The sequence below is a fragment of the Lepidochelys kempii genome, chromosome 8 (assembly GCF_965140285.1).
Source record: "Lepidochelys kempii isolate rLepKem1 chromosome 8, rLepKem1.hap1, whole genome shotgun sequence".
NCBI classification, from domain to species: Eukaryota; Metazoa; Chordata; order Testudines; family Cheloniidae; genus Lepidochelys; species Lepidochelys kempii.
In genome coordinates, this window is record NC_136387.1 from 27,695,710 (window position 1) to 27,719,568 (window position 23,859).

Sequence of the window (23,859 nt, forward strand, 5' to 3'; positions counted from 1 at the left end):
GCTTAAATAAGGACTGGGAGTGGATGGGTCATTACACAAAGTAAAAACTATTTCCCCATTCTAATTTTACCCCTACTGTTACTCACACCTTCTTGTCAACTGAAATGGGCCATCCTGATTATCACTACAAAAGGTGGGTTGTTTTTTTGTTTTTTTTTCCTCCTAATAATATACCACTTTAATTAATTGGTCTCATTACAGTTGGTATGGGAACACCCATTTTTTCATGTTCCCTGTGTATATCTATCTTCCTAGTGTATTTTCCACTGAATGCATCCGATGAAGTGGGTTTTAGCCCACAAAAGCTTATGCCCAAATAAATTTGTTGGTATTTAAAGTCCCACCAGTACTCCTCATTTTTGGGTGTTTTTTTTTTTTGTTAATAGTGAATATATCTAGTATAGCAAATCACTTCCTACATAAAGATTCGAAATGCCTTTGTGTCTGTCATAAATATAAAGGGAAGGGTAAACCCCTTTGAAATCTTTCCTGGCCAGGGGAAAGCTCCTCTCACCTGTAAAGGGTTAAGAAGCTAAAGGTAACCTCGCTGGCACCTGACCAAAATGACCAATGAGGAGACAAGATACTTTCAAAAGCTGGGAGGAGGGAGAGAAACAAAGGGTCTGTGTGTCTGTCTATATGCTGGTCTTTACCGGGCATAGACCAGGAATGGAGTCTTAGAACTTTTAGTAAGTAATCTAGCTAGGTATGTGTTAGATTATGATTTCTTTAAATGGCTGAGAAAAGAATTGTGCTGAATAGAATAACTATTTCTGTCTGTGTATCTTTTTTGTAACTTAAGGTTTTGCCTAGAGGGGTTCTCTATGTTTTTGAATCTAATTACCCTGCAAGATATCTACCATCCTGATTTTACAGGGGGGATTTCTTTATTTCTATTTACTTCTATTTTTATTAAAAGTCTTCTTGTAAGAAAACTGAATGCTTTTTCATTGTTCTCAGATCCAAGGATTTGGGTCTGTGGTCACCTATGCAAATTGGTGAGGTTTTTTATCCAACATTTCCCAGGAAAGGGGGGGTGCAAGTGTTGGGAGGATTGTTCATTGTTCTTAAGATCCAAGGGTCTGGGTCTGTAGTCACCTAGGCAAATTGGTGAGGCTTTTTACCAAACCTTGTCCAGGAAGTAGGGTGCAAGGTTTTGGGAAGTATTTTGGGGGGAAGGACGTGTCCAAACAGCTCTTCCCCAGTAACCAGTATTAGTTTGGTGGTGGTAGCGGCCAGTCCAAGGACAACGGGTGGAATATTTTGTACCTTGGGGAAGTTTTGACCTAAGCTGGTAAAGATAAGCTTAGGAGGTTTTTCATGCAGGTCCCCACATCTGTACCCTAGAGTTCAGAGTGGGGGAGGAACCTTGACAGTGTCATGTTTGCTTTATATGCAGATGATATATTTGGAGCACATTGTCTTTGTTTAATTTAGACTGTAAGCTTGATGGGGCAGGAATCATGTCTTCTTTCAATCATAGAAGTGTAGGTTAGAAGGAACCTTGAGATATCATCCAGCCCTCTGTGCTGATAGAACCAAGTAAATTCCCCATTTTATCGTTGTGCATTTTATTTTTCCTTCCTACGTGAAGTACTTTGCACTTGTATTTACTGAATTTCATCTCATTAAATTCAGACCAATTCTCCAATTTGTCAAGGTTGTTTTGATTTCTAATCCTATCCTCTGAAGTGCTAGCAATCCTTCTCATCTTGGTGTCATCTGCAAATTTGATAAGCATACTCTCCACTCCATTATTCAAGTCATTAATGAAAATATTGACTAGTAGCAGACCCAGGACTAACACATGTGGGACTGCACTAGATACATCCTCCTAGTTTGACAGCAAACCATTGATAACTGCTCTTTGAGTATGGTTTTCAGCCAGTTATGCACATGCCTTATTAATTTAATCTAGACAACATTGCCTGTGGTTGCTCATGAGAATGACAAAAACCTTACTAAAATCAAGATATATTCCATCTACCACTTCCTCCCTATCCGCTAGGCCAGTAAACTGTCAAAGAAGAAAAATAGATTAGTTTGACGTAATTTGTTCGTGACAGATCCATGCTGACTATTCCTTTAATGCTGTTATCCTGCAGGTGCTTACAAACTGATTATTTAACAGTTTGTTCCAGTATCTTTCTAGGTAGTGAAGTTAGGTTGACTGATCTATAATTCCCCCGGTCCTCTTTGTTCCCCTTTTTAAAGACAGGTATTATGTTTGCCCTTTTCCATCCCTCTGGGGTCTTGCCCATCCTCCATGAACTCTCAAAGATAATTGTTAACTGTTCTGAGATTGTTTCAGTTAGTTCCTTAAGTACCCTAGAATGAATTTCACCAGGATCTCCCTATGTGATTGCATCTAAAGTATTTAAATATTCTTTAACTTGTTTTTTCCCTATCTTGTCTTCTGTTCCTTCTCCCTTGTAAATATTAATTATGTTGAGTATCTGGTCACAATTATCTTTTTTTCATAGAATCATAGAATCATAGAATATCAGGGTTGGAAGGGACCCCAGAAGGTCATCTAGTCCAACCCCCTGCTCGAAGCAGGACCAATTCCCAGTTAAATCATCCCAGCCAGGGCTTTGTCAAGCCTGACCTTAAAAACCTCTAAGGAAGGAGATTCTACCACCTCCCTAGGTAACGCATTCCAGTGTTTCACCACCCTCTTACTGAAAAAGTTTTTCCTAATATCCAATCTAAACCTCCCCCACTGCAACTTGAGACCATTACTCCTCGTTCTGTCATCTGCTACCATTGAGAACAGTCTAGAGCCATCCTCTTTGGAACCCCCTTTCAGGTAGTTGAAAGCAGCTATCAAATCCCCCCTCATTCTTCTCTTCTGCAGGCTAAACAATCCCAGCTCCCTCAGCCTCTCCTCATAACTCATGTGTTCCAGTCCCCTAATCGTTTTTGTTGCCCTTTGCTGGACTCTCTCCAATTTATCCACATCCTTCTTGAAGTGTGGGGCCCAAAACTGGACACAGTACTCCAGATGAGGCCTCACCAATGTCGAATAGATGGGAACGATCACGTCCCTCGATCTGCTCGCTATGCCCCTACTTATACATCCCAAAATGCCATTGGCCTTCTTGGCAACAAGGGCACACTGCTGACTCATATCCAGCTTCTCATCCACTGTCACCCCTAGGTCCTTTTCCGCAGAACTGCTGCCTAGCCATTCGGTCCCTAGTCTGTAGCTGTGCATTGGGTTCTTCCGTCCTAAGTGCAGGACCCTGCACTTATCCTTATTGAACCTCATCAGATTTCTTTTGGCCCAATCCTCCAATTTGTCTAGGTCCTTCTGTATCCTATCCCTCCCCTCCAGCATATCTACCACTCCTCCCAGTTTAGTATCATCCACAAATTTGCTGAGAGTGCAATCCACACCATCCTCCAGATCATTTATGTGAAGACTGATGCAAAATAAGCATTAAATACCTCAGCCACCTTCATGTCATCACTTATTAACTTTCCTTCCCTGAAAAGTAGAAGACCTGTGCTTTCCTTTGTCTTTCTCTTTCTCCTGATGTATTTAAACTGCCTCTTCTTTTTTGCCTGTTATGTCTTAGTAGGAGGAACTTGTTTTGTGCCTTAGCCTTTCTGATTTTGTTCCTACATACTTGTTTTATTCCTTTTTTTATTTATTTATTGTGATGCTGATGCCTGCTCTTTCCAAGTGTGTAATGTCAGTTGAACGCTGAAAAATTCATAGCTGGAAACCAGACCAGATCACATGTATGTTAGTATTGTTCGAGATAGGTGTTAGCCTTGCAAGGATACATTTAGTGTTCAGGCTCTTATTTGTTTTTTCCTGGATAATAAATCCTTAGTTTACTATAGAATTAGCTATCAATATTGTCCTTAGTGTGAGATCTCGGGTACATATTGTTCTGGGGTAAGTGACTGGTCTCCAGGGTCTGGGAGCAATTTTGTGATATTTGGTTCAAGTGACCATTTATCACTAAGTCCATCGCCCATTACTACATTCTGGGGGGTGGGGGAGAAGGAATGTCTGTTCTAGAAATGCCTCATCCACCACCTCTTCTTGGTCTATATGGTGATCTATAGTATATGGTGGTCTATAGTAGACCCTTACCATCACATCACCCCTATTATTTTTTTTTTACCCATTATCTTTACCCAGAGATGTTCAGCTGGTTTGCTTCTCACTCCTCCCGGACCTTGGAACAAGTGCATATATTCTTGATATATAATGCAACACCTCCTCCCTCTTTATTCTGGCTGTCTTTCCTGAACAAGCTATATCCAGCTATACCAATATTATGGTCATCAGACTTATCCCACCAAGGGCTACGATGCCAGTTATGTATGAATAATTCCAATTCTTCCTATTCATTCCCTTTACTCCTTTCATTTTTCCATAGCCATCTAAGATGTTGATCAGATTCCCCAACCGATTTCCCTCTTGTTGCATCTATGATCCTATTCTAATTTTTCATATTTGTCCCCACCACTCCCAGTAACTAACCCTCTGTTAAGGTCACCTTTTATTATGCTTACCTGCAGGCTTTTGTCACCTGCATCCTTTGAACCTGGTTTTGTGTGTCTTTTATGTATCAAGCATGCTGCTGGTACTCAGGAGGTATCAGATTATAATTTTTTAGGAAGATGCCTACGTAGCCATCAACCTTCATTTGAAGTAATCTGTGCATCTAATTCTCCTCCACTTACTCCTCATGTGTAGCCAGACCAAGAGAGTGGGGCTTTGCACTTTGTTTTGGTGTGATTATAGTATATTTCAGTACAACTGGTTTTTTGTCCTTAGATTCTGTAATAGCAAAGCCCAGTGAAGGGTAGATTGCCACCTTACTGAACCTGCCTTAGGAAGAGAAAGTGATTTTTTTCAGTATTAGTAGCACTCTGAAGGACCATAGTATATTTCATTTTTAACCCCTCTTTTTCCATAGCAGTCTTTGGTCAGAGTCAAGAGATTAAGCTAATGATTTTTACTTCTGGGATTTGCTAACCATTACATGCCTGGAGTGCCAGATTCCTTCTGAGCTGTCACTAGAGAAATACATTCTAACTGCATCCACCTGTTTATCCTCCGACTGCCAGTAGAGTTATTGGTTGTCAGTGTGGCATCTTTTGCCAGTATTAAATCCATTTTTTGGGGTGTGGGGTGCGGAGAAGATGGCAGAAAAGAATTAAACATTTGTAGCCTCAGAATCATGAGTTATGAATTTTCATGAACAGCAGAACTGGAGCATACTCTACAATGGCTCTGTTGCATATATTTCCTGCTCAGTGGTTTAGTGGACCTGTTTATACCTGCACATACATATTTTACATGGTGCTTTTTAACTGTAAAGCAGAATATCACGGCTGAACATATTTAGTGTAACATTAAACTGGCTAAAACTGTTTATTTTGCTAACATAATGGTTTTCTGTGTCTCTAGTTCATCCTAATATATTTCAGTGTGTAGTTCGCTGCAAAAACCCTCTTTCACATGTAGAGGGATTTTTGTTTTCATTTTGTTTTCCCAGAGAACAGCTTTAACAGGAAGAAGAATAAAACAAAATTAACAGTTGATCAAGGGTACTTAGGGCTGCCACCCTTTGCATTAATTAATTGATTTGATGTGAGCACAATGCTTTTCTTGATACATTGTAATGGAATAACCCTGGCTAAAAATAAAACTTGATCTAAGGTATATCAGACTGCCACCATTTTCATTATTGAAAGAGAAGGTGGGTGAGGTAATATTTTTTTTTCTGGATCACCTTATGTTGGGGTGAGAAACAGGCTTTCAAGCTTATACAGGACTCTTCTTCAGTTTTTCCCAGATTTAAAGAAGAGCTCTGTGTAAGCTCAAACACTTGTCTCTCACCAACAGAAGGAAGGATGTCCAACACCTCACCCACCTTGTCTCTCTAATATCTTAGGACCAATGTGGCTACAGCACTGTGCTACATATGCCATTTACCTTAGCATTTTAATTTGATGTGAACTATGTGATGTCTTAGCCTTTGTTTGGGGTTTTTTTCTTACAAAAATCCTGCTATGCCCCTCAAAATTTTTCTTGGTTAGTTGTTCATTGCCTCTGGTACCACATTTCAGGTGAAAACAGTTTATCAGAAGCATGCTTTGCAATAGGGAGTAAAAACTGTGTGTGACAAATAGTAGGTCTTCATACTCAGTAATTTATGTGGTTATAAAGAAAATTCATTTCTAGGACAGTACATTTCTATGAGCATGTTCAACACAAGATAAAGTTATGTGGCAAAGAGTGGAATGGTCTCTTTCTGGCGTTAAATTATCAATGGGATAATAAAAAAATCTCAAAGGGAGTTCCTCATTCATCATTACACAGTAATTCTGGCAATAGTTGGAAGTCATCTCATCAGTTCTGCAATACTGGATCCAAAATCCAGCATAAGATCTTGGAATGGACATCTGCTTAACTCGCGTGGGAATGAAACTGAAAAATCTTTCAAACCTCACTGAGCAACCGCCATAACTTTTCCTTCCCAGGGGGCATCCTCTGACACAATTGTGCAGTATGTGTCATATGTAAAGGTTATATTAACAGAACTATGGGTTTTGAGACCCAATGGACCAGATTTTGCAATAGGATAACGTGCTGGGGTGTTCTGAGATTTGCAAATTAAATTAGTAATATCTTAATCATCTTATCCTTGACTTATTACTTTAGAATTCTGAGTGGTTCTAGTGAAAGTAAGATTTGCAAACTTATAAAAACAGGCCTTTTGTGAATAATATTTTACTATTGTCAGCCTATTTGCTAGCTTTCTATAACTACAATAGGTAGTATCTATAGATATTATTCAAAAAAAGCAGACTTTTTAACAAACTCTAAGAACTAGTAGGTAAGGTCCTCTGGGGAGAAAAGGGGAAAAGGAGTTCAGGAGGGCAGGCAATTTTTTAGAGATAATATTTAAGGCACAACATCAAACTATCCCAACGCGAAGGAAAGATTGGAAAAAATAGTAAGAGTCCAATATCGCTGCATCAGAAGTTTTTTTAGTTACCTGAAAGTCAAAAAGGAACCCTATAACAAGTGGAAACACGGACAAATTACTAAGGACAAGTACCAACAAATAACAGATGCTTGTAGGCACAAAATCAAAAAGACTAAGGCACAAAATGAGTTACTTCTAGCAAGGGACATAAAAGGCAATGAGAGCTAATAATGGCTGACCTCAAGGATGCTAAAATGTGTAATGCCTATTTCTGCTATCTCACATGTGATGTTAAAGTTGCACAAGACATTTGAAAATTGTTTGCAGTGTTGTTGTAGCCATTTTAGTCCCATATGGGTACCTCACCCATCTTGTGCAACTTTGTAATTTGTGGAATTTCTCTCAGTTGTAAAATATCATATGAAAGCCATTTGGTAATTTTTAACCTATTACCAATTAAACAGTATGTAATATTCAGTTTATATTTTTGTTAAAATTATTTTCTTATTATTTGTATTGCAGTAGTGCCTCAAAGGTCTCAGTCAAGATTGGGGCCCTATTATGTTAGGCACTATATGTACCCGTAGCAAGAAACAAACCCTGCCTTGAAGAGTTTGCAATCCAAATAGACAAGATAAAGTGGGAGGGAGCAGAGACACAGAGTGATGAAGTGACTTGTCCAAGTCAGTGGACGGTACCCTGGAGGTCAGTGGCAGAGCCAAGAATAGAAGCCAAGTCCCCTGAAGAATAGAAGCCAAGTCTACTAAACTGCGTTGCCTCCCCATAGCCCAGTTTACTATAGGAAGACTATATAGATTCAGAAATGCTATAACAAAGAAAGGCATGGGTTACAAAAATTTGGGCAAGTCCATTTCCATGGAATAATAATGCTGTACCCACACATTTACATTCTGTGGCTCTATTTGTAGCGAAGAAGCTTCTTCCTCTGATTCTTCTTTTCTTTCACTCTCTAAGCTCTGTATTCACTGTTTGTTTTCTCAGAACAAAGCTTACATGCTTTAGGAGGCAACGTGTGCCTCCTGCTATGGCTCTGGCACCTTACTAGTGCTGTTCTTTACACTTTCTTTTTTTTACATGACGGCATGACCATATTTAAGGCTGAAGATATCTTAGCATTATAAACACAATTTTCAAAATGCACACACACACACACACACACAGAGCAACTTCCCCAAAAACAAAGGGAAAAAATTCCCCTGTATTAACTTTTGAAACTTTTTCTTAACTTTGCAAATGTATTTGCATATGTTACTGCGGAAAGGATCCTCACAGTGTTTTGGGGAGTTGCGGGAGGAATGACAATGTGATACAGGAAAGAGCTTGCGGTGAGGTGTGTATGCCCCACAGTAAGAGAAGTAAGGAGAAAGTTGACTAGTCATTCCTTGGTGCAAAACCACACCAAGGACAAAAACACACTGGGAATTATCAAGATCATATAAACCCACCAAAAGAGGATGCAGTAGAAAGGCCAATGAGGGGGAGAGGAAATTCTCTTTATTTTTCTTCTTCTTCCCCCCACACTGCTCTACTACTTCTCTAGATTATTCTTCCATCCAGAAAAAAAACAAGAGACCAGGAAAGAGCAGTGAGGCCACGCTGAGGGAATCGATAGAGGGAAATAATTCATGGCACATGTCTGCAACATGGATGCTAGAAAAACCATGTTGTTTGCTCCCTGTGACGGGGCGTACCTACCCCACACTAGCCCCAAGAGGCTTAACTCTGCTTTGCAGCCTGAGGAAGCCTCACCCTTCCAACCGCGATGTGCATGGTCAGCCTGGAGGCAGCACATAAAAGGTAGCATAGGCGCCAACTTCCCCTTTTTTCTCTGGGTGCTCGACCCATGCCTCTGCCTCCGGTCCCACCCCCACTTCACCCCTTCCATGAGGCCCCATCCCTGCCTGGCCTCTTCCCCATAGTCTCCACCCGAATTCTGCCCCCTCCCTGCCCCTATTCCAACTCCTTTCCCAAATCTCCACCCTGGCTCCATTTCCTCCCCTGAGCACGCCATGTTCCTGCTCCTTCTCCTCCCTCCCAGAGCATGCTAATGCCACCAAACAGCTGTTTGGTGGCAGCTGAGCGGGAAGCACTGGGAGGTAGGCAGAGGAGCAGTGACGCGGTGTACTCGGGGCGGGAGGAAGGAGGGGAGTGGTGGGGCGGGGAGCTTGGCTGCTGGTAGGTGCAGAGCACCCACTAATTTTTCCCCATGGGTGCTCCAGAGTTGGCGCCTATGAAAGGTAGCAGCCCAGCTCAGACTGGGCAGGCTGCTGGTGGGGAAGGATACAGGCTGTGAGCTCTCTCCAGGGAGTTGCTACAGGCCCTGACGGCGGGACTACAGATCACACTGTGCCAGACAAGTCCCAAAAAGAGGCTGTGTCGATGGGAGTCTGGCCATTTGAGAACCCCAGAGGAACTGGGGGGCTTAGACGAGGGGCAAAGGGAAAGAAGCAGCCCAGGGGACTTAAACTTTTTGATGAGTGAGTGAACCGGGGAACCAGTCAGCGTGTTGCAGGAGGATCCCTGCTGACTCGGTGGTGAGCACCCCTACCACTAACAGGGTCCTAAGCTGGGACTCAGAGGAACAGGGAGGGCCCAAGTCCCCTTACCTGGGGTACCACATCCCCCTGAGTGGCACCCCACTTCCCCAAAGGGCCACCAGGCCATGCAATCCCACAGAGGTGGGCTACTATGCTGACTGGCTGTTGGGCCACTCTGCCCTGCATAGAAGGGCCATTTACTGACTCGGCCCATGCTGCCTCATGTAGAAGGACTGCCTTATTGATGACAGCCAGTAGGCCAAACTATGATGGCCACAGTAAAGGTCATTAGTATAAGAACTAACTGGCTGTGGTGCAGCCAGTCCCCTTCTTTTGGACCACATGTGACCCAACACCCCATGGTGAGGTGTACCTACCCTGCAACTCTCCCCAATATATTTGAAAACACAAACTTATTAAAAGCTATTTCAAGTAAGTTTGTGTGTGCGTGTGAAAATTTTGTAAAGAAAGTGATTTTTTTTTTATTTTTATATTTTTTTTCAGGAGGGGATTTTAGCTGGACAAATCTGAAATATACTTTTGACTTGATTTTTTTTTCATACTTTGGGAATTTTAAATGAATGCTAGTTTGCAGGTTCCTAGTGCACATTTAGATGTACTTCTGCTGTCTTTTCTTTCTTAGCTGGTGGCCTTGTATATTTGTCATTTAGGGCCTTTTAAGTTCTAGGCTTACTGCATAGTCTCTGGGTTTAGTAATACATTCTACCTGGTCCTCTTGCATAGCTCTACTGGCCGACTAGTCATGGTTTAAAGCAGTGATCCCCAAACTGTGGGTGCTGCCCGCTCTAGGGGGGCATAGAGAAATGTTTGGTGGGTGCAGCAGGGCCTGGGCAAGCCTCTACAGGGGGCAGGAAGGGAGTACCACCCAGCCCCACTCTGTTTCCAGCCTCTGTGCCCAGTTGTCTCCCCACTTCCAGCCCCAGACCCGCCCCCATCTGTAGCCCCAGCCCCCTTACCCCAAGCTTCACCCTCCCCTCTCCCCCCCACCTGGAGCCACAGCCCCACTACTGGCCCCTGAAGGAGGGTATGGACTGGGGTAACGGGACGGGCAACATGAAAAGTTGTCTGGTGCCATTCCCATATTTTTGTTTTTATTCTTTATATTCCTGGAGCCCTTAGTCATGGACCAGGGCCCCATTGTGCTAGGCACAGAATGAAAAGGTGGCACCTGCACCAAAGTGCTTTCAGTTTGAGTATAAGATGAGATCACAGATGGATACAGACACTCATGGGGGACTACAAGGAAACAGTGAGACAATATTGGTTGTCATGATGGGTAGTGGTGTCAGCACACCAGCAGCCTAACCATTGTCATTTGTGACTGAGCTTTGATTCATGCCTCAAGAACTGCACTATCCATAGGCTCAGTAATGTCTCAAGAGCTGAATAAAGTAACAGTGGAAAACCCCAAATACAAATGACTCTCAACGAGAATCCAGGATGCAATAAATAACACAGCAATATCTTGCAGCATAAGTATGGTCTCTGCTGTATGCGGTCTATTCATGTAGTTGAAATGCACTGTGACAGCACATTGATATCACTAAGGTTAATGACAGACTAATTAACAACAGAGAACACATTTGCCAGCAAATCAACTGTAGTAACTGTTACAGGAAAGCCTTTGAAAAGCATGGTTTAGTTGGGCACAAAACTATTACCTGAGATGGTGTCTTCCCAATAGCTTGACAAGCAGCCCTAGAAAAGCATTTTACCTTATGTGCACTTTGAAAACACATCTAGATGAAGCTGTAGTATTTATTAGTGTGGGGAGGAACGGAGGGTATCAAGTATATGTTGTTAATGTGATTCAAGGACGATTTGGCCATCATCATTGCACGTGGGATGATCCCTACTACCAGATAGCCAATTCAGACAACCATGAGAAATAACAAATATATTATCTGAGCATACCTGACATTGTAGGCATTTGATATCAATCCCAGATTTAGATGTGAATTTTGCAAATGGCCCCTGTGTTTGTAAATAGCTGAACCAAGACCTTGGATTCTAACACCCCACAAGCTTAGGGAACTTCAAAGTCCACATCTAAATTTTGCAACTTGAACCTATCTCTGATCATTATATGAGTTAACTGTTTCTGTTTCTATCTCACTTTTGTACAGTGTTGCAATATTGTACCAAACTGTTCAATAGACAAAACCAGCCAGGAGAGCATGTCATTCTTCCACTTTGGAATCATACACCACATACTTTAACACTTCCATTGTTTCTCTTTGTAACAGTCAATTTAGTTCTGATGCTTGCTACAAAATAATAATTGGTATCCAATCACAAACTTCAGAGGCTATTTCAAAGTCATCTTCACTACCTTGCATACCTATCTTAATAATACATGAAAGCACAGACAGAACTGCACCGCTGTGAAGTCACATTTTATTATGATGGCTGTTTGTGCAATTCCATGCTGATGAAGTTGGAACTGTTGAATATTGTATCATGTTGAAAAGCACCAAGGGTAGCATTTGCGTCCCTGGATTTCAAGTAAAGAAATGAAATATTTTCCTGGGCCATCTCCTGGGTTTTGATGTTTGATTAGTGTCTGTTTGAAAAACGCAAACTTGAATGGCAATTTAGCCTGGTGTCTATTTAAAATTTTGTATGATACAAAAAATTTTGCCTATGCAATAAATGTGTAAATCAGTGTACAGTTGATGACAAATAAAAATATATATCTGTAGTGCTTAGCTACTATGACATTTAAAATTTTAAAGGGTTAGCTGTTTCCTGTACATGAACAGATTAAACAAGATGTGACTAATGCTTAACTTTTCCTGGCCCTAAGCTGATAGAGATCCTACAAATGAAAATGCATGCTCTGAATTAAGGGCAATGGACACTAACTTATTAGACCTGGGTGGGAAACAGTTTGACTATCATGCAAAATTTTCTGAGATAATGAACAATTTTCCTGTCCTAAAATGGGACAAAAGTTGAAGTTTTGAAAACTGAAAATCCAATAAATAAATAGATTGGGACATTCTAAACATCTTGTTTTGATAATTTTGAAATGTTTTGTTCCAGTTTTGACAATAATTTTACTTTAATTCACTCAGATTTTTAACAAAATTATTTTGAAAAAGAAAGCCAGATTATTTCATTTTGAAAATGTCTAAATGAAACATTTAAACCATTTTGAAATGTCTCTACATATTTTCAAGTAAAAAAAATTGTTGAAACTGTCCCTTTTCCAGTGACAAATTTCAGTTTTGACAAACTGACATTTTTTTAAGGAAAAATGTTGGGTCAAAAAAATCCTGTTATAATTTATAACATTTTTAAACTTATTTAATAATTTTCAGTTCCTGCAACCAAACTTAAAAAAAAAAATCACTACTTTTTTAAACATTGGCTATCGTGGAGTAAATAGATATAGCACAGAGGCTTAAACCCGGAAAACTATACTCAATATAAGTATTGGTGTTTCCTCATGTGGGTCAACAAACATGTGGACAACGGGGATCCAGTGGACATAGTGTACTTAGATTTCTAGAAAGCCTTTGACAAGGTCCCTCACCAAAGGCTCTTATGTAAATTAAATTGTCATGGGATAAAAGGGAAGATCCTTTCATGGATTGAAAGCTGGTTAAAAGACAGGGAACAAAGGGTAGGAATAAAATGGTAAATTTTCAGAATGGAGAGGGGTAACTAGTGGTGCTCCCCAAGGGTGAGTCCTAGGACCAATCCTATTCAACTTATTCATAAATGACCTCAAGAAAGGGGTAAACAGTGAGGTGGCAAAGTTTGCAGATGATACTAAACTGCTCAAGATAGTTAAGACCAAAGCAGACTGTGAAGAACTTCAAAAAGATCTCACAAAACTCAGTGATTGGGCAACAAAATGGCAGATGAAATTTAATGTGGATGAATGTAAAGTAATGCACATTGGAAAAAATAACCCTAACTTTACATACAATATGATGGGGCTAATTTAGCTACAACTAATCAGGAGAAAGATCTTGAGTCATCATGGATAGTTCTCTGAAGACATCCACGCAGTGTGCAGTGGCAGTCAAAAAAGCAAACACAATGTTAGGAATCATTAAAAAAGGGATAGAGAATAAGAGAGAGACTATCTTATTGCCCTTATATAAATCCATGGTACGCCCATTGAATACTGCGTACAGATGTGGTACCCTCATCTCAAAAGAGATATACTGGCTACCCAACTAAAATGATTAGGGGTTTGGAACGGGTCCCATATGAGGAGACATTACAGAGGCTAGGACTTTTTAGCTTGGAAAAGAGGAGACTAAGGGGGGGATATGATAGAGGTATATAAAATCATGAATGGCGTGGAGAAAGTGAATAAGGAAAAGTTATTTACTTGTTTCCATAATATAAGAACTAGGGACCACCAAATGAAATTAATGGGTAGCACATTTAAAACAAATAAAAGGAAGTTCTTCTTCACTCAGCACACAGTCAACCTGTGGAACTCCTTGCCTGAGGAGGTTGTGAAGGTTAGGACTATAACAGGGTTTAAAAGAAAACTGGATAAATTCATGGAGGTTAAGGAATGGTGTCCTTACCCTCTGTTTGTCAGAGGGTGGAGATGGATGGCAGGAGAGAGACCTCTAGATCATTACCTATTAGGTTCACTCCCTCTGGGGCACCTGGCATTGGCCACTGTTGGTAGACAGGATACAGGGCTGGATGGACCTTTGGTCTGACCCAGTATGGCCTTTCTTATGTTCTTATAGTGATTGGACAGCTAACATAGTGAAAGCCAGTTAAAATGAGATAGGGTCTGAGACTAAAATAGGAAAAAAAACACATTAAAAATTACTTAGAAAATTTAGATGTCTTCAAGTCACCAGAGTCTGATGAAATGCATCCTAGTATACTCAAGGGGCTGACTGAGATGATATCTGAGCCATTAGTGATTATCTTCTAAAAGTTATGGAAGACGGGAGAGATTTCAGATGACTGGAAAATGACATGTATAGTGCCCATCTATAAAAAGGGAAACAACCTGGGGAATTACAGACCAGTCAGCTTAACTTCAGTACCCGGAAAGATAATAGAGCAAATAATTAAGCAATAAATTTGCAAACACCTAGAAGATAATAAGGAGATAAGTAACAGTCAGCAGGGATTTGTCAAGAACAAATCATGTCAAACCAATCTCATAGCTTTCTTTGACTGGGTAAGAAGGCTTGTGGATAGTGGGAAGTGGTAGATGTGGTATATCTTGACTTTAGTAAGGCTTTTGATACGGTCTTGCATGACCTTCTCATAAACAAACTAGGGAAATACAACCCAGATGGACCTGCTATAAGGTGGGTGCATAAGTGGTTGAAAAATCATTCCCAGAGAGTAGTTATCAGTGGGTCAGTCAATCGGGATCAGTTCTGGATCTGGTTCTGTTCAATATTTTCATCAGTGATTTAGATAATGGCATAGAGCATACACTTATAAAGTTTGTGGATGATACCAAGTTGGGAGAGGTTGCAAGTGCTTTGGGGGAAAGGATCAAAGTTCAAAATTATCTGGAGAAATGGTTTGAAGTAAATAGGATGAAATTCAATCAGGACAAATGCAAAGTACTCCACTTAGGAAGGAACAATCAGTTGGACACATACAAAATGGGAAATGATTGCCTCAGAAGGAGTAATGCAGAAATGGATCTGGGGGTCATAGTGGATCACAAGTTAAATATGAGTCAACAGCATAACACTTTTGCAAAAAAAAAACCCATCATTCTGTGATGTAGTACCAGGAGTATTGTAAGCAAGACACGAGAAGTAATTCTTCTGCTCTACTGCACACTGATTAGGCCTCAACTGGAGTATTGTGTCCACTTCTGCGTGCCACATTTTGGGAAAGATGTGGGCAAACTGGAGGAAGTCCAGAGAAGAGCCACAAAAATTATTAAGGTCTCAAAAACATGACCTATGAGGGAAGATTGAAAAAAAAAGAGTTTGTTTAGTCTGTAGAATAAAAGACTAAAGGGAGTGTAGTGGGGTGATCACCTGCTCCTGCCTGGAAGGGCTTAAAACAGACCCTAGGAGAGGGCTGGGGCAGGGGAAAGCTGGGCTGATTGGGAGGCAGCCTCAGCTGTGGCCACGCCCCAAACAGACCCAGCTGGCCCTATAAAAGCCAGTGATGCCAGAAGCAGAGGAGATCTCTCTAGCCTATTGAGAGAGAAGCACCTGGCTGCTGGGAGCATACCAAGGTACCTTAGGGGGAGCAAAGCTAGGAGAAGGCCAGAGGAGCTGGGGAGCTCCTGCCTGGAACCACCCACCCCCCGTGACTGCAGACCTAGTGGATGGCTAAATAGGTCCTGGGGTTGCAGAGGGCAGCCCAAGGGGGAGGCAGAGGCAGCAGGTCCAACCCCCCTCTGCCTATGATGAGTGGTGCTTATGCTGCAGTTGGCCCCAGGGAATGGGGGTTAGGTGATGACTGGCAGTGGCCATAGACTGAGGCAAGGTGGGGGTAGAGGGTTGGGGGTTCCCTGGGGAGGGGAGACCCAGAACTGTTTGGGGTACTGCAGGTGGTAGCACCCTGGCGTGAAAGGGGGCAGTGGGGTCCAGGAGGGACTCTGGGCCCAGCAGCAAGCGGGACACTAGCCTACAGAGGGTGCTCTGGAGGCTGGAACGCTAATTCCCTGGACGACCAGTAGGAGGTGCTTCAGGGGTGAGTCTCATCCCGTTACAGGGAGACATAACACTTTTCAAGTAAGTAAGAGGTTGGGGGGGAGAAAAATTGTTGTCTTTAACCTCTGAGGATAGGATAAGAAGCAATGGGTTTAAATTGCAGCAAGGGAGGTTTAGGATTAACATTAGGAAAAACCTCTTAATGGTCAAGGTGGTTAAGCACTGGAATAAATTGCCTACAGAGGCTATGGAATCTCTATCATTGAAGATTTTTCAAGCACAGGTTAAACACCTGTCACGGATAGTCTAGTTAATACTTAATCCTTCTTTGAGTGCAGGGGACTGGACTAGATGCCCTCTTGATATCCATTCCAGTCCTATGGTTCTGTGATAGAGAGGCAATAATCCCAGCATATATGTTGCCTCCTCCATCATAGCAGAGCAGAATCCAACTGGTGAAGGATTTCTGCTGAATTTTCTAAGCATGAGAAAAGGGGCCAGCTGAAAGAAAGCTGGCTAAGGTAATAGAGTTGGCCTAAATTACAACCTCAGCTCCAAGCAGGAGACCTGGAGAGGGGAACTCCTGTCTTAAGGAGGTAAACCAGAACTGCTTGAAGTATAACAGATGGTGTTACCTGCACAAACTCCAGAAGGAGGGCTGCGGGGAGGCAGTCAACTGGGATGGGGAGAGACAGAGACTGGCTTACTGAAATTCAATCCAACTGCACCCAGAGAGGCTGAGAGTAGCACTGAAGAAGCTCTACAGTAGCCTGCTGGGAAGAAGCCTGACAAGGAAACAGAACTCCAGAGGGGGAGTAGTGGATTCTGTGGCCCGCCGAGATGTTGACAAACGGAGGAAAAAATAGGAACAGTCTGGTGAAGTTGCAAGAGATTGTAAGAAGCTGTCCTTAGCCACCTAAAACAAGGTCCATGGGCTGAAACTAGAGGAGAGGGTGGGCTTGTGTTCCCCTACCACCCCCAGGAACAAGGGAAGTACAAGCCTGAGGACATAGAAGCAAAGACAGATTAATCCCAAATAGGGGCTGCAGGCCTAGTTCAAGAACACTAGACTTTGAATTTTCTGTTAGTACTTTTCCTGTGTATCCCAGAAGGGGGCTGAACTGAAAGGGGACTTGGCCAGAGGGCGTGGCCCTGGAAGCTTCTTACAGCTCCAATACCTGAGTAACAGACAGCAGGTGGTGCTAGAGCAGAAAAATCCCTGCAGTGCTGCATCCTGCATGAGGGGGTGCTCTTGGGGTAAGTCTACATGGTGACAAGAGAACGCAAAACTTGGGGGGGGCGGTATTTTTGAAGTAGGGAAGCATAAAAGGCTATGACCCTCAACTAGGGTGTGAAGGGATTTTTTTTGTATTACTGTAGCACCTAGTAGTCGTAGTGTAACAATCCAGGTCCAGACACTCCAAGGAGAGACAGACGGTGGGGGTTGGGGCCAAACCCACCATATTAAGCAAATTAATCAACTGGCTTTACAGTGTTACTGTGTATAAAAATGTCAAGTCACGTCTCTCTCAAAAGCTTGTAATGGCCTGAGCCTAATGGCCATTAGGTATATAGATTAGGGTTACGAATGCATGCATGTGCAGAAAACTGTAATTGTAACTATAGTGCAACTATAGCATTGCTTCACAGCAATGTGGTGATGCAACCAGGCAGGAAGGGTGCATCCCAAGCCAGTTGTTTATAGGAAACTAGCTCCAAGCGGCTAGCAGCGTCCAGCTAAGATGAGACAGTGATTAACTTTAATGGTTCATGAGAAAACATTGAAACAACTTGAAACTGAAAAGAAAATTCCAATGTGGGGAAACCCCCCTGCTCTGTGTATCCATGAATTACCACAGTCTGAAGAAAAAGGTATGGGGAGGGTGCAACCAGTATTTAAAAGGGAAGAGATATGAAGTGAAGGCTATCCAAAAACTGCCATCGGCATCCAAGTTGGGTACTGCCCGTGAAGGATTGCATCCCCTGTAAGACACAGGGCATGCTGGGAAACTGTTCAAAGGCAATAAGTAACTTGTATTAGAACAGGGAATTTAGCTAATATAGAAGTGTAAAGCCTGAGACTGGGTTTCATGTTTGTTTACTGTGTAATTTGTATATTTGCTTTTCTTACCATTTCATCTTTGAATCTGATTTTTCTATTCAATAAACTGTATTAATTTTTATCTCAAGCAGCTCTGTGTTGTGCAAACTGTGTGAAGTGTGTACACCAAAGTGAACTGATAATCAAGGGCAGATTTCATGTCTTTGGAGGTGGTAAGCCAGAGGAGAACAGTCTGAGTGTCTGATAGTTAAGAACTCCAGGAGATGGATTTGGGGGACTTGGGACCAGAAGGGATTGCTGACATCACCCTGCAAGAAGCACTTAGGTTGGTGGAAGCCAATGTGGGACCTTATGCTTGTAGCCTGGGTGCTGGTGTCAGAACCAGAACACTGAACCATAGCAGCATAACATTAAGACCACCAAAGTTACAAGGTAGGTGGTGACAGAGCCCCTTATTGGTTTGGGTGATCCCCAAAAGTTAGTTGTGTAGTCTTGACAAGCAGTGTACCCCAATATCTGCAAATGGAGACTCACACTCCAAACACTTCCATTAACAGATCCTAATGGATTCAAAAGTAAGGGAGCAAAGTACAAAGGCACAATCTATTTTCTTTTGTTTATTTTGGGTTAAGGGAAATAGAACAAAGGAAGGGGGAAATGAGTCAGGTCAAGTCCTTAGACACAATGGAGAGAAAGCAGCTTGGGAGATTGTTTGACCCCATTCTGCTAGGTGCTATACAAACATGGAAAAAATAATGGTCCCTGCTCCAAAGAGAAGAGCAAAATTTGGTTCCTTTTCCTAGTCAGACCACACCACATGCTCGAGCTACTAGCAGGAGGCTAGAGAATGAATGGTGGAAATCCTCCTCTGCAAAAAGTCAGTCAACAAATGGATCTTGGCCAAAACCACGCAGCATAGTTGCATCAATTCCATAAAGTTACTCAGTTCAAAATTTCCAGAAAAGAAGCTTTATAAGAAGTGATGCCAGTTTCAACCCCAAAATATTTGAGTATTTATCAGATTTTAATCACTCTAGAAAAATGGCTAACTCATTTCTCCCACCAGGACATATGATCATTGAAAGGAAATGGAAAAGCATGGAAGCACCAGCTGTTTTTGAATTAATCAGAGTTGGCTTAGTAACATCCAAGATGAATCAAATATGGTTCTGGGTGGATGATAAAGGTTGATGAATTGGAGCTGGTTTTGGAGTCCTCTAAGGATCTTTCATGACTTTTGTGTCTAGTTACAAATGTGTCTGCTACTCATTTGATATGGATCAGTTATTTGGCTATTTGTCCAGCTAGAAGTTAAAAGTTAGAGTTGTGTGAATAATCAGTTTTTCAGTTTGGTGGGGAGGGAAATTGTTCTGCAGTGACTCGAGACAAAATAAATATTTATATATAGACTTTTGGCAAAACCCAAATGCTTTGGTAGACCCACATCTGCATCTTTCAGTCAGATGTCGCCTGATCTATTGATTGTGTATTAATTAGACTGACTTAACAATTCCCAGTTAACACTGAAGTTTGTTAGGTTATTTTAACAAGATCTGGTCCAGTATAATTACTGTTTGGTTGGGAACCCCAATGTGCACAGTTACATACAGTTTTTCCTAAATATGAGTGTTGCATTTGTAATAGTTATTAACCCAATCAGCAAAGTTACAAACACTCCAGCCCAGCAAGGTATATAGTGATAACACAGAATGAGCATCCATCTCCTCACACTGTCCCTTGCAGAAAAACCTGAAGTGTTATTTGCCACCATCACAACCAGTGGTGGTCATCCTGGCATCTCCCAAAGCGCACAAGCCAGGATACAGCTCTTTATAATGTGCTATACTGACTCAGTTATGCCTAATGCATATTCAGTAGGGGGTTTAGCCACTTTCCCTTATTTTAACTTCCACACCCCACTAATGTTGGGCACCCTTCTCCCACAGATTACTAAACCCTCAAGATTATTAGCATAAACATCCATTAGTTACCATAGCATTCTTGTGGTTGGGGATCTGCTGATCTTCCTAAATTAAAATATTCCAGGCAGGTATAAACTAGCATCTTCTGGTTACCTGTCAGCAGTTTAGTTATTATAGCATTCTATCCTGTAATACCTTAAGATCTAGGGTTACTCCTGCTTAGCTGCTTATACTAAGGCTTTTGGGGGCCTTATGCCTTGTTTAACTACAGTTATTTGTTTACAAGCCTGTGGCTTGTAGGCTCATTGTTTTACTGCTTTAACTTATACTTGTGCCTTACCAAGCAAACACCTGTATCTGCAGGCTACGGAGGGGTGGGGAGGGGAAGAAGGTGTCTGAAACATTTTGTCCCAGCTCTATTAAAGATCCCTTTTGCACCCCCATCCTGTGAAGTGCTGACTTACCTTCACTGGGCTCACTGACATTTGTAGCAGTTAAGTCCCTCCTTGCAAGGTAAGGCTATAAGAGAGCAGGGGCATAATCATGTGTCCTGGTAAAGATCCCTTCTCTCCGTACATACAAAGCTATATGCAAACTTAATTGAGGACTTGTTTATACTGTGAAGTAATGTGCTCTATGAAATTATGGTTTCTAAAGCACACTAATGCCTTCTTCATTAACCAGTCTGTGTAGACCCTTCTTGGGCTCTTTAACACAGTGCTATTTGAAACAATACTATGTTAAAGCACACTAAGGAACTTTCGTGTACACCAGCAGAGTCAAGGGTTTATTTGTTATGAGAGTAAAGCATGCTTGTATTGAGAGGAAAGAGCCAGAGAAGAGTAATGGAAGGAATGAAGGGGGCATGAGGAAGATCAGGTGATGGCATGGCATGGGGCAAGTGGAGGGGTTGGAGCAGGAAAGCTGATGAGGAGAAACTTCTGTTACTGTAACAGGAAAGAAGCAGAGAGTTGTAGAAGGAAGAAGGGAAGGCAAGTAGAGGGGTGGAGGAGGAAGGTCTAAAATTCTTTCTCTTGGAAGAAATCTGTAACATCCTTTTCAGAGAAAATAGAGGCAGGAGAAGGGGAGGGTTTCAGGAGTGAGTCAAAGCTGATGAAAAGGCAGCTGAGATTGCAGACATGGGCTTTGATGTTGAGAAGTGGACTTCTTTAGCTAAGAAGAACTGAAGGAGGAAAGAATGAATTTATAATGGAGGAAGTCAGCCTGGACACAAGGTATCTGCTGAAGAAGTGGATGTTGGGGTGAGCCAAGAATATGCCTGCAAGAAAATGGCTATCCAGATATTTAACTGCATTTCACTGAACAGCGCAAACCTACAGTCAGTTAATACCACTTTGCCAGATATTAAACAAACCCACCAGTTTCTGCAAGGATAATACTAGAACTCTTAACTTCCAGAAAGACACCAATGACATGCTTTGCAGATAGCCACATTACCCATAAATGGCAAAGACACTAGTGAGCTATATTGGTCAGCCCAATGAATGCCCCAAAACCCTTATACAAGCACTTATCATGGTAGGTAGGTATAGGACTTGATCTAAAGAACACTGCTGATAATGGAAAGACTCCCATTGGCCTCAGAAAGGTGTGAATAAAGCCCTTATCATTCCGGCTGGATGCAAAGCACTCCTTCAAAAACCTCACTGAAGTTTGGGTTTTAAGCATGTGCTTACAACTGAGCACACGATCTGCTAAACAGGGATAGTCTGAAGCACATTTTTCAATGTTTTGTTGATGCAGGGCCTTTGAGCTCATCCTGCAAGCCTTCCACATGCAGAACTTCCACCGAAGCCAGGCAGCTGAATGTCCTAGTATACCATAGAGCAGGGATCGGCAACCTTTGGCACGTGGCCTGTCAGGGAAAGCCGCTGGCGGGCCGGGACAGTTTGTTTACCTGCAGCATCCGCAGGTTCTGCCGATTGCAGTTCATACTGGTGGCGGTTTTCCATCCCAGGCCAATGGGGGCCGCAGGAAGCAGCACAGGCTGGGGGATGTGCTGGCTGCCGCTTCCCACAGCCCCCATTGGCCTGGGATGGAAAACCACAGCCAGTGGGAGCTGCGATCAGCCAAACCTGCAGACGCGACAGGTAAACAAACTGGCCTGGCCTGCCAGGGGGCTTGGCCTGGCAGGCCACGTGCCAAAGGTTGCCAATCCCTGCAGGGGCCTGGGCTAGATTAATTATTAAGCTCCATCCTGATGTAAATCAGGAGTAAGACTGAAGAGCAAAGTACATTGTTTGCATACCAAGAATCACTTAAGCCTATATCTTTACAGCCATGCCCATTATTTGCTCACATTCTGTAGCACAGCTACCTTGCACACCTGACGTGTTTTGGGTTGCGGATTGAAGGCCAGACTAAAAAAATTGTAGGGATGGGTACAGTCTGTAACCTGAATACAAAACCTATGCAACAGAAGCACAGCACTGTTTTAAATGCGTTAATTAAAATGGCTAGGCAAAATAAAAGCTTAAACACTTGCCTATGGCCCTGAGCCCACAAACATATGTGTGCTGACCTTTATTCATGCAATGGAAGTCAATGGGATTTCTTTTTTATTGAGTGGAGTTAAGCATGTGCATAAATGTGAGATAAGGGCCTATGTGCTCACCCCCAAGGGGCACAAGCATCTTAAAATCAGCATGTCTGCAGCAACTTGTGTGTGCACACAGCAGGGGGGAGTCTGCCATGGATGAGATCTGTTGTAGATTTCAGCAATTCATTGCAGTAGGAGGAAATGTGGATAGGCCTGAGTCTTATCCACTGCTTTCATACATAGTGTGGATCCACTGCCCTATTGAGCATTAGAATTGTGTCTTCACTTCGCTCAGCATTAATCAATCAGGTTGTTGAACTCCAGAGTTTACTTTTTGCATGTGGAAGATGAGGGCATTGTTATTCCAGTGTACCAGTTATCCCCACAAGCAAAAGTCCTTTTGCTTGAATTTGGCGTGCAAGCTGAGGAATGGGCCCTATTAAAAGCATTAGTAAGTAAATTATTTTCCTATCAAACCAGATTAAACAGGCTGTTGGTTTCTACTGCACTGATTTTAAAAAATCATTCTGATATCCCAGTTATTCCCCATAACCCTTTCGTATGCTAATTAAAAGTGGCTAGGAGCTTTCTGATTTTCTTATGAAAAAATCAATGTCTGTTCTCCTCCTGTTCCTGCTATTCAGATAGATAAATTATTCGTCTAAGTCATTACTGCAGTAATACAAAGCATTCTAGAAGTGAATCACCTTATTTTGAATAAGGTAAAATATAAAAAGAAACTCCAACAGCATAAAAGTATGCAATTGATCCAAGGTCTTTTGTTTGTTTTTAAATGTTGAAAGCAATTTTTTTTAACACTAATAGTTGCGCTGTTTTTTGTTTTTGTTTTTTACACGTTATCATAATTGGGAAAATAAGGTTACTGGTTAAGTTCTGATTTTTGACATACTACCTGACAAAGTTTTATTAATGCGAAGATGAATAGCTCTGTATCACAATAGAGAACTCTCATTTATTGTAGTGAAAGCCCTAGAGAAATCTCAGTTTTACTTTGACTTAAAATGGCTGAAATATTTTGTTAAATGGTCTTGGCTGATTTAGATACTCTCAACCAATAATAAATGGCATTGGTAGCATAAAACCATAGTAAGATAGCTTACTGCACAGCTCTGCTGGATACTCTTCGAGTTTTTTGT